Below are 12,802 nucleotides of genomic sequence, written 5' to 3' on the forward strand. Positions count from 1 at the left end.
ACCTAAATTTAAATTTTGTGAGTGCACATTACCCGATTATATAAGGCTGCATCCGCCTTTGAGGCAAGGGGTATAGTGGACCTAACGAATCTAGAATATGCAGATGAATAATTAACGCAAGAGTAGTGATAATTTTTTGAGTTGAGATACACGGAAAATAGAATGTATTTGAACCTCCTCAAGAGGTAATAGTGTATCGACAACTTCCGCACAACCCTATCAAAGCAGTAAAGAGAATAATTAGTAAAAAGGCAAGTTTGATGGTTTTATGAAATGTTCGATACACAAACCTAATAGTACTTAATTGACCAACTACTTGAATTGGCACCCAAACTCTTCCTCCATGACTCATAATGAGTAATGGTATTAACTGAGAATATTGTTTTACTACTTGTGAACCTGATTGAGGTACTTTGGTTATTTAAGAAAAATATACAAAATTCACCTTCATAATTGTTGGATTGAACTCAACCAAAAAAATGGTGCTTCAGCAACGATGGCCAAAAGTGTTGATGAAAGTAATTAAAAGACTCTGATATGTGAACCATTGTGATACAGCTAAAATATAAAATATAGTTCAATCACAGTGAATACATAACAACTACAAAACATTCCATATGAAGAAAGATTGATATTACCGGAAGAAAGGAGACAAATCTACAAAGGATTTGGACCTAAGTTTTGTATATATTGTATTTCCAGAATTCTCTTTCCAACGGCATAAGTGGATTGTAGTTTTGATATGGCTGCAGAGAGATATAATTATTTTAGTCAGGGCGCACAAAACTGTGAAAAGCAGAATTACATAAATTTATAACTGAGTTAAAAGAATATGTTTATAAATATACAAATAGTTTCGACTTGATTATTATATATATTGTAGTTCTATAAGTCCTCTTTCAAACAGCATAAGCAGATTGGCTATTCAACTTGTATGCAGATAGACGTGATTTTTTTAGTCATAACGGTCAAAGATGTGAAAAGTAGAATACCAGAAATTTATAATTGAATTCAAAAGCATATCTGTATTAATTAACAAAGAATCTGGACCTTAACTTTTTTTATATATATTGTAGTATCATAAGTCCTCTTTCTAATGGTATAATAAGCGGATCATGATTTCGACATCCTTGCAAAGAGATATAATTTTATAGTATGGTGGTGCATAGCTGGAAAAAGCATAATGACAGAAATTCAGAACTAAGCTCAAAAGAATATCTGTTTAAATATACAAATAATCTAAACCTGAATTTTATATATATTGTAGTTCTAGAAGTCCTTTTCCAACAATACAAGTGGGTCGTGATTTCGATGTGTCTGTAGAGAGATTTAATTTTTTTAGTCAGAACGCGCAAAGCTGTGAAAAGTATAATAGCAGAATACCATAACTATATTCAAAAGCATATATGTATAAATCTACGAAGAATCTGGAACTTTTTTTTTGTAAATATTGTGATTCCAGAAATTTTTTCCAACGGCACCAGCGGATCGTGGTATCGACGTGTCGGCAAAGATATATTATTATTTTACTCAGACATATTATTTCCATTAAAGTTTATGATTCATGAGTTTGTAGACTGGATTACTTTAAAAAAGAAGAACCCGGGAAAAGGAAATGCAAAGAAGAGAGAATAGGTATGTACCTCTTCTATGTGACATTTGAAAATAGAAACATCAAAGCCAAAATAAGAAGTCTAAACATCATGAAAAGTCCTTTAAATATAAGAACATATAGTCAAAATAGTTATCCTAAAGTTCAGCATGGTGCTTGCTGTATTGGGAAAAAACTGAATTTAAATATTGAAGATGACGTGTCATGATACGTGGACCGGTGGAATAGTCAAAACGTGGTAATCAGTTAGAAGGCACGGGCAACAACAGATGCGGGAGAGAAGATACTTAAAGGCACGAGCTATTATTCAAATGAAACGAGACTCGTACCTGTTCGAGTCATTTAAGGTTCGAAGATCAGAAGGAATTGGAGACATGAATCTGATAGCGAAAAAGAGTCCAAATTCAGCATTAAATGCCAAATACGTTAGAGAATTTGTATTAATATGAATGATTGAGTAACGTTTCTTTCAATATCATTTATTGCTCGTAATTGCCTCATTAAAACAAAGGTATTACAATTTCTCTTAAAAATTAACTATAAAAAGAGGAAGTCACAACATCTGTAAGGGACACGAAAAACACTACTGGAATATACTTTGTTTTATTTGCTTTCTGATTATATCATTCAAAATTTCTTTCTTATATACTTTTTCGATTATCAGTAACCCGAGTTCTTCTAAATTCGAACTTTGACCTAAAATCTAATTTTTGGTTAAACAGAGATTTTTTTGGGGGTCGATTTTGTTATTTCAATAATGGAGAGGGTAACTGCTAAGTTTTCTTTTGGGATTTATGCATCCGCTATTCAAAACTTATTGATTAGACAAATTCAAATTCATGCGATGTAGGGCATACTAAATGGAAAACACTCGCAATCAGACTTCTAAAGCGCAAACACAAGACATCTAGTTAAGAGTAGAGGAGTCTCCTATCCATTTTACCCTACTCTTTGATGGTGAAAGGAAACTATTGCTATATAAGATTCCATATATTTGTGAGTGTAATAAAATATTACTTCATATTTCCTAAATCAATGCGAGGGCTTGTAGAGGCGGATTCAATATTTTGAGTTTATGGGTTTTGGATTCTAGAAAATATAGTTTATTGGGTTCTGAATATTATTTATTCATATTTAATGGATTTCTTAATACAAAATACATGTCTCAACTAAAGCTACTATATTTTACCGAACGCGTAATAGAACTCTAGCTCAGCATAATATGTTGGAGTTTGAACTTTTTACATATGGAATTCCAATATAATATGTTGGAGTTCAAAATACTCAGCATTTGAACTCTAGCATAATATGCTGGAGTTTGAACTTTTACAAGTTAAACACCAGCATAATATGATGGAATTTGCATACAAGTTATTTTCGAAGTTGAACTCCAGGAGAATGTGCTGAAGTTTTGTACGCAACGAGTTTCACAATCCAGCATATTATGCTGAATTTTTTTTCGTATTTCAGCTAGGGGTATTTTTGTTCAGATTGCATCTTCGCATTAAATAATGGTTATTTTTTTATTATGTTGCAAATGTTGACTATTTTTTAATTATTAGTCCGAAAACTAACTAATCCATGCTAATTTGACACCTAAAAGCGAAATTCCCTTAGCGGGTAGGAGGTTGCGCCGAATAGTTTTATTCCACCCAAAACCCGGTCCCAGGACCGATAACTTACGTCAGCCCGGACCGAGATTCGGAATGGCTCACTAATCGGGGGCAGGCCTGACCCAGCCCGGCTCGTTTGACACCCTTAGTAACTTTAGACTCATTTAAATTTTCTTTTTTCCACTCCCATCATCACCCTCCAAATTAAACCAAGAAACCTACCTCCCCCCCCACCCCCCAAATTAAACACAAGAAAATAAAAATAATACACCGTCCACTAGCTAGTTTCTTATAGTAAAAAGGTGATTCCAGCCAGATTGTTACAAGGGGCCCTAGAAATGGCATATTTCCCATGGGCCATTCCTAAATGCCACTTTTCAAGAGTAGAAAGTGTTCATAAATCTTCTCTTCACATTGCTTCTTTAATTCAATTACTGTAAAGAGGCTTTCATTTATTTAATGTATTTACTTTTGTAAATTATATATGGATAAAAATCTTATGAATCCTACTTTCTGTTTTCGGCAACATTTTTATTACTAGTATTTTGTTTCATATGGTGAAGCAAACGCGTAGATCAATATTTAGTAAATTTGTTTGATGCTGTTTCTACGCGGAGTCAAAACTAAAGCGTTTTGCAGCTACGATTCAATAATACAAAGCTAGTTCTTCATTCTTTTCTGAGTCCTCTTTTCCTTTTATATAGCATGTTTGGCCAAACGTGTTTTTTCCCGTAAAATTAAGGTGTTTGGTCAAACTTTAGAAGAAGAAAAAAAAGTGTTTTTGAATCTTTTTGAGAAGCAGTAAAAATAGCTTCTTCAAAAAAGTACTTTTTTGAAAAGTCTTTTTGAGAAAAAAATATTGGTAAGCATTTTTTAAAAGTTTGGCCAAACACCTTAACTTTGGGAAAAAAATACTTTTGCCCAAACAGGCTTAGCTCAATTAAGTTATATAATTATTTTAAAAAAAATTCATTTGTTACGACCAATTATTGATTAAGTAAATTAGTAATTAATTTATGTATAATAAGTGGGAGTAATTACAAATTAATTTGTATTGTTGTGCTTCGTTATGCACAAACACAGAGTTACACACATCTTGATTTGTATAATAATTTCTACGCCACTTCTTTTTCTTTCCTTGGGTCTAATACGAAATCACTTTTTGCATCCCCAATTTCAAATATCTTAGAGGTACTATTGATCTTTATCTTCTTGCACACGAGGCATAATGAAAATGTATATAATTCTATTCCGGCATGCTTTAGTATGGAATGAATTTATAATTATGGAATTTATTCGATCATCATATTATAAGTTCATAATCCTAGGTCATTTTTATTTTGCGCAGAATAGATATACTAATTGTATAGTTCCAATTAATAAGAGGAATCTTGAACTAAGAAATAGACCCAAGAAGCTAAAAAAGGCTATCCTGAATAATTGGAATAATCGTGTTCATTGATATTCTTGGTATAGTAGACTACCACACATACAATCATACTCAAATTGATGGAATCTTTTGATCTTAAAGGGGATCTTCTGTAATTTCGAATGTGAGGGGTTATTTCTTGGTTTCGTCCTGTCATTAGTAACTTGATTTGTTTTTAGATAGTAGTAGATAGAAACAACGCTTGTACGGAGTCCTATTAAAACAAAGAAATATAGGTTTGTCCACCATCCACGAATGTAGAAAGGAACCAATGAATTCAAAGAATTGATGAGGAGTCGTATGAGGTGAAAATCTCATGTACGATTATGTAGAGTGGTCATAAGGGTGACTTATCTGTCAGCTTTTCCTCTATCACCCCAATTACGTAAATCAATTGTTCAAACCGCACTCAAAGGTAGGACATTTTCCATTATTGTACGAACTTTATACCTGAAATAATGGTATCTCCAATGATAGCTCCTCTGGGATGCAAAATATATCTCTTTCTCACCATCCCCATAGTATATGAGACAAAGATATGCATTTCGATACATAAAATTAAATATGAGAGGGGGCGGTTATTTTCTCTCGGCGCATTTTTAGCAAGGATAGCTAATGTGCGCGGAAGAAGATGGCTCGCCGGAAAACGAATCGGAAACCTAATTCACAGACAACACTGACGAAGGAAAGTACTGAGGATAATTCGAATCGCATGGTTACGCCTGAATCTGGAGTGATACAACATTTAGCTCCGGTTCAATTGGTACACTGGATGCCAGGTATGGGTAGTGCGCCGACAATCATGCAAGCACCACCGCTGAAGGAAATTGAAAATACAAAAGTGATGGAGAACAATTTGAACACAGCAGCAAGGAAATTGACCTATTATACTGGATCTGGAGAAGAGAAGAGAACTATGGCAGATGTGGTCAAAGGCAATAGAACAGTACAACAAGGGATGCAACTCAAATTCTATCCACCTGAGGTAAGAGATGGAATTAAAATCGTGAAGCTGAATCAACACGAAATGGAGCAGCAATGTAAAAAATGGGAGACAGCACTCATAGGGTATGTTATGGGAGGAAACCCTACCTTCAAAGAGATGCTGAAATTTGCTTATGGGGTGTGGAATTCAGTTACTACTCCAACGGTAATACTGCATGATGATGGCTACTTCATCTTTAGATTTGAATCGATTGAGGACAAGATGCAGATTATGGAAAAGGGACCATATATCTTCAACAATAGACCAATGGTCCTAAAGAATTGGGAACCTGAATTTGATATGGACAAGGAGCCTATGCGAGTGATGCAAATATGGTCACACTACCAGGACTACCTATCCAATGCTGGGCAGAGGAAAATTTGGGGAAAATTGCAAGTTGTTTAGGCAAACCAATATGCACTGACAAACTCACAGCACATTGTGAGAGAGTATCATATGCTCGTGTGCTGATAGAAATGGATATAACACAGCCATTTCCAGATGATCTGCACTTAGAGTTGTCTGATGGGAAAGTGAGGGTGCAAACAGTGGAGTATGAATGGAAACCAAAATTTTGCCAGGAGTGCAACCAATTTGGTCATCTAAATGGGAATGTAAGATAGAAAAACAGACAACAAGACCAGTGCAAGTGAAGAAGGATAAAAAGTAGAGATGGGTGAGGAAAAGTAAGACAGATACAGCAAAAATGGGTGAGGAGAATGAAACAAATGTTGCTGAGAAAGGAACACAAGCAGAAGCGAATACACAGCAGGAAAATCAGAAGGATCAAATCCAGATTGGAAACAGAGGCAAACAGGATATGATTTACCATGGTAAATCAAATACAAAGAACCAACCAACCATTGATTATGAAGAGCTGACAAGAAGGAATAAATATGCAACATTGAGGATCCAGGAAAATGAACCACCTGATCAGCAAAGAGGTAGTGCTATACAGGGGATTACCAAAGGGCCTACTCCAGATCCCGCCCTCCAATATGATATTTAGTACATGGAGGACTAAATAAGTCCTTTAAACAGAGGGAGTTAAAGACTTCCTTCTAGAGAATAAAGTTGATTTAATAGGATGTTTGGAGACTAGAGTAAAACAAAGGAGAGCAAAGGATATACAGAAGAAATTTGGTAGAGATTGGAAAGTAATAGATAACTATAATGATGCTCCTAATGATAGAATTTGGCTGTGTTGGAAAGGATCAACTGTTAATGTAGATGTAAAGCAGATAATATCACAAATGATCCATTGCCATTTAAAAGACAAAAACTCTGAATTTCAGAGTGATGTAACAATTGTGTATGGTCTTCATACTATAGCAGATAGAAGAGATCTATGGAACCAATTAAGGGATATCAGTGCAAGAACCAACGACCCTTGGTTGATTATAGGGGACTTCAACAGTGTCCTATCAGTAGAAGATAGAATTAATGGGGCTCCTGTTCATCAGAATGAGGTGGTGGATTTCAAACAATGTCTCTCAGATATTGGAGTAGGTCTGATAAACAAAAAAGGGATGCAATTTTCATGGAGTAATAAGAGAGGGGCTGAAGAAAGGATCTATAGTCATATAGATTGGGCATTTGGTAATGCAGATTGGTTTGGGGTATATGCAGGTATTGAAGCAGTCTATTTGGTACCTGGATGTTCTGACCACACACCAATCATCCTGAATACAGAAGTTCAAAGAATGAAGATGAGGAAACCATATAGATTACTGAATGTAATGTTACAACAGGAAGAGTATAAGACAGCAGTGAAGAATATATGGAAGCAAAATATACAAGGATGCACAATGTATGCCATTTGCAGGAAGCTTAAACTACTGGAGCATCAAACAAGAGGAATACAAAGACAATATTCATCAGTGGAGGAAAAACTCAAACAGATGAAGGAGGAGCTGAAAGGAATACAACAGAAACTCAATGAAAACCTATTGAATCCACAACTAATAGAGCAAGAAAAGGAAATATTGAGGCAAATGGAAAAATGGGATGCAGTACATGAGAAGGTATTAAGACAGAAGTCAAGGGCTATATGGATCAATCATGGGGATTCTAATATCAAATATTTCCATGCTCAATTAAAGGCTAGACAGGCAAGAAATAGAGTCACATCTATTTGTACAGAGAGAAATGAAAGGTTGACTGAACCTCTGCAGATCCAACAGGAGTTTATTCAGTTCTTCAAGAAGCTACTAGGAGAGTCAACACCAGTGATGCCTGGAATTGATGTTAACATAATCAGAGATGGCCCCTGCCTATCAATGGCACAGCAACAGCAAATGATAAGGCCAGTAACAGATGAGGAAATCACAAGGGTGGTACAAGAACTACCAAATGATAAAGCAGCAGGAATTGATGGATATCCAGCAGAATTTTTCAAAGAAAACTGGAAGATAATGGGTGATGATGTGATACAAGCAGTAATGCAATTCTTTGAAATGGGGAAGATGCTTAAAGAGATCAATTGCACCACACTCAAACTCATACCTAAGGTGACAAATCCTAACTATGTAAAAGAATTCAGACCTATTGCTTGTTGTTCTACAATGTACAAAATTATAGCAAAGCTGCTTACAAATAGACTGAAGCTGGTAGTAGACTATCTGGTGGGCCCTTCACAATCACCATTCATAGAGGGAAGAAACATCTTAGATAATGTAATTCTAGCTCATGAAATAATCAAGGGGTACAATCAGAAAACAGTGTCACCAAGATGCACAGTCAAGGTAGATATTAGAAAGGCATATGACTCAGTGGACTGGAATTTCCTAAGGGCTCTTATGCTGGAACTTGGGATACCTGGGAAAATGGTAAAGCTTATCATGGAGTGTGTTAGTACAGTCTCATACTCCTTATTAATCAATGGAGGATTAACATCAAGATTTCAAGCAAAAAAAAGATTAAGAAAAGGTGATCCAATGTCACCATATCTCTTTGTCTTGGTGATGGAGTACCTGAATAGAGCTTTGAAGCAACTGAAAACAAATCCTGATTTTAATTACCACCCCAAATGTGCAAGATTGGGAATAGTCCACATCTGTTTTGCAGATGACCTGTTAATGTGCTGTAGAGCTGACAAGGTGTCTATTGAACTTATGATGAAGCAATTTGAAAAGTTCTCCACAGCTTCAGGATTACAGGCAAATATGGAGAAGAGTTCTTTTTATGTGGCAGGAATGTCTAATCAGCACAAGCAAGAGATACTAGAGAAGCTGCAGTTCACAAGTGGTGAAATACCATTCAAGTACCTAGGAGTTCCATTATCCTCAAAGAAACTCAACATTAGTCAATGCATGCCTTTGGTGGATAGGATTGCAGCAAGGGTCAGATGCTGGACAGCAAGGTTTCTATCTTATGCAGGGAGGGTCCAACTAATCAAAAGTGTGCTATTCGAAATGCAAACACACTGGGCACAAGTCTTCTTGATTCCAAAAAAAGTTCATTATCTGGTAGCAGGGCTATGCAGGAATTTCCTATGGCATGGAAGCAATGAAGGAAGAAAAGCACTTATAGCATGGGACATAATCTGCAGACCAAGAACAGCAGGAGGACTGAACATTGTAAACTTCTATATGTGGAATAGAGCAGCACTAGGAAAGTTGATATGGGCAATTACACAAAAGAAGGACAAATTATGGGCTAAGTGGATACATATCCACTATATAAAGAAGAAGGAGATTGACAACATGGAAACCCCCAAGCAAGCTAGCTGGGTGGTAAGGAAAATATTTGAACCCAGAAAATGGCTAGCCACTGGAGTTCAAGAACTAAAACAGTACACTGTACATGGGAAATATACCATCAGAAAAGCTTACCATTCATTCATGCCACAATACCCAAAGGTTAATTGGAAGACATTATACATGGCATAAGGTACGCTTCCTAGGCATCAGTTCATATTGTGGATGGCAATACATCAGAGATTAACAACTGCAGACAGATTAATCAGATGGGGAATCCAAGTACCTGCAGAATGTGCTTTGTGCATGACAAATGAAGAAGAAACTCATGATCACCTATTCTTTGATTGTTCATACTCAAAGTTCATATGGAAACAGATTTTAAACCTGTTTGAAGTTGATAGACAGATAGGAAGATGGCAGAAAGAGGTCAACTGGATGACAACAAAAACAAGAAGCAGGAGTACAAAGTGGCAGATACTAGGAAATACCTTTGCTGCAACAGTATACCACACATGGATGGAAAGGAACACACGAAGGTTTCAACAAACTAGAAGAGAAAGTAAGGAAAGAGTTAGAGAAATTGTATTACAATTGCATATTAGAGGTGTTAGCAAATGTAAATGGAGAGATGTATTGGATAGGATAGATAGATATCCATGTTAGTAAATGTTAAGTTCCAGTTGTGGAAAAGGAGGAAAAATAGGCTATTTTTGTAAGACCCGACTCTAGAGTCCAAAGAGCGGGTGGATGTAAATATTTTTCACTTCGTAAAATAAAAGTTTTACAGTTTAACCAAAAAAAATAATTTTTAATCCTAAAATTGTCATGTGGCTTTTTATTATGCTGTCAGTTGGCTTAATATGGTGTCTTTGCCTCTCCTTTTATGTATAGATAATATAATATATAATACATAGATACAACCTTTAATATAACATAGATAATATAGAGTTCTCACTTCATCCAAAGTATATGCTCTTTCATTATTTTGTATATTATGTATCAATATTTTTTATTTTTTCCCTACATTATATAATAAGCAATTAGACTTTTTTTCTATTTTATTTTCAATATAAATTTTTGATTTTTATATTTTTTACTTCGTACAAAATATATTTTTTATCATAATTTGTATAAAATGTAGCAATATTTATAGAATTATTTTTTTACATTAATGGAATAAGCAATTATCTTCCATGTTTAAATATTAAATTTTGATTTTTATATTTTTTACGATGTTGCTTGTAATTGTTTTAAATTTAAATTAGACTTTTCTTTTATGTTTAAATTCAAATTTAAAATAGTAACTAATTATTAACAACATATAGTGCATAATTTTTTTGTAAAAAAAATTAAATTAAAAAAAGAACTAATTATTACCTAACTTAACTAATTTTGTCCTAAAAATGTCGAGTGACTTTTTATTATGTTGCCACTTGGCTTACTATGGTGTCTTTGCCTCTCCTTTTATATATAGATAGATAGATTTATAAATATGCTTCTATATATTATTTATTTACTTTATAATTGTATTATCTTCTTTTTTTGTGTTTTAAATTTTTTCATGAATAAATGTAAAATTTATCAAGTGGCTTTGTAGTATCTTAACAATTGGCTTAATCTCATGAATAATAATTTTTAATCCTAAAATTATCAAATGGCTTTTTATTACGCTGCCAGTTGGCTTAATATAGTGTCTTTGTCTCTCCTTTTATTATGTATAATATAATATATAATACATAGATAACTCCTTTAATATAACATAGACAATATAGATTTATCACTTCGTCCAAAATATATGTTCTTTCATTATTTTGTATAAGATGTATCAATATTTTTTATTTTTTCCCTACATTATATAATAAACAATTAGACTTTTTTTCTATTTTATTTTCAATATAAAGTTTTGATTTTTACATTTTTTACTTCTTACAAAATATATTTGTTATTATAATTTGTATAAAATGTATCGATATTTTTAGAATTATTTTTTACATTATATGGAATAAGCAATTAATTGTTTCAAATTCAAAATAGTAACTAATTATTAACAACATATAGTGTATAATTTATTTATTTATTTCTTAAATTTAAATTCAAAAAGAAACCAATTATTACCTAATTTATCTAATTTTGTCCTAAAATTGCCAAGTGACTTTTTATTATGTTGCCACTTGACTTGGAGTCTTTGCCTCTCCTATTATATATAGATAGAAGATTTTTATTATGTTGCCATTTTGCTTACTATAGTGTCATTTCCTCTCCTATTATATATAAATAGATTTAAATATTAAATTTTGATTTTTATATTTTTACTATGTTGCTTGTAATTGTTTTAAATTTAAATTAGACTTTTCCTTTATGTTTAAATTCAAATTCAAAATAGTAATTAATTATTAACAACACATAGTGCATAATTATTTATTTTAACATTTAAATTTAAAAAGAAACTAATTATTACCTAACTTAACAAATTTTGTCCTAAAATTTCCAAAAGACTTTTTATTATGTTGCCACTTGGTTTACTTTGCCTCTCCTATTATATATAGATAGAAGATTTTTATTATGTTGGCATTTGGCTTACTATGGTTTCTTTGACTCTCCTATTATATATAAATAGAAGATTTATAGTATAGTTGATTTATTAAAATATTATTATTGCAATTTAATTTACTATAATAAATAACGTATGTTTAAAATTATTAACCTTACTTCTTATGAATTGTTACATATCACGTCCTTGAGAGGTGATTGATAACAAAATATAATAATATTATTAGTATATGAAAGTTAAATTCAGTGATTATTCTGATTTTGAAAAATAAATGATTTTTAATGTTGTGTTTTTTTATTCTTAATTACTATAAGCCCAATCCGTTAGCTTTTTAAAAACTGTTAGTGAATGGATCAAATCGCATAATTTCACTTATTAAAGTTTAAAAGTGCTTAGTTTGATATTATAATGATCAAAATTGATCTAACTATAATGAAGGTACCATAACTATTTTTTTTTCTTCCGAAAATTATCTTAATTTTTGTTATATGTGGAGAGTGTCTAAACTCTAAACCCCTAGTCAAATCCAAATTACTTAAAAGCAAGCTACTTCACTTTTCTTGACGGCATTGTATAGGTCAAAATCTGATCAAAAGAATTCCACTTAAGATAGAACGACCAGGAGCCAACCAAGCCGGAGTCACGTATAGGAAGCAATACATCGGTGAATGATTCGGCTACATCAAGGTCGAGCATTCAGTTCGGCACGAACGAATAGCTCAACATTTAGACATTTTAGAGGAATATTCTACAGGATATTCCTAGAATTTAGGTACTCCGGTCAAGGACCGCTGGGTAAGGAAAGTATTTGGTATAAATATCATGAGAGAAAGTAATAAAGGGGGGGGGGGGGAAGGGCTGATGAGAACCCATACATACACATACATCCCTCTGAAGGAGAAGATGTTCGA

Source organism: Nicotiana attenuata, unplaced genomic scaffold (genome assembly GCF_001879085.1).
Source record: "Nicotiana attenuata strain UT unplaced genomic scaffold, NIATTr2, whole genome shotgun sequence".
In the NCBI taxonomy this organism is placed as follows: Eukaryota; Viridiplantae; Streptophyta; class Magnoliopsida; order Solanales; family Solanaceae; genus Nicotiana; species Nicotiana attenuata.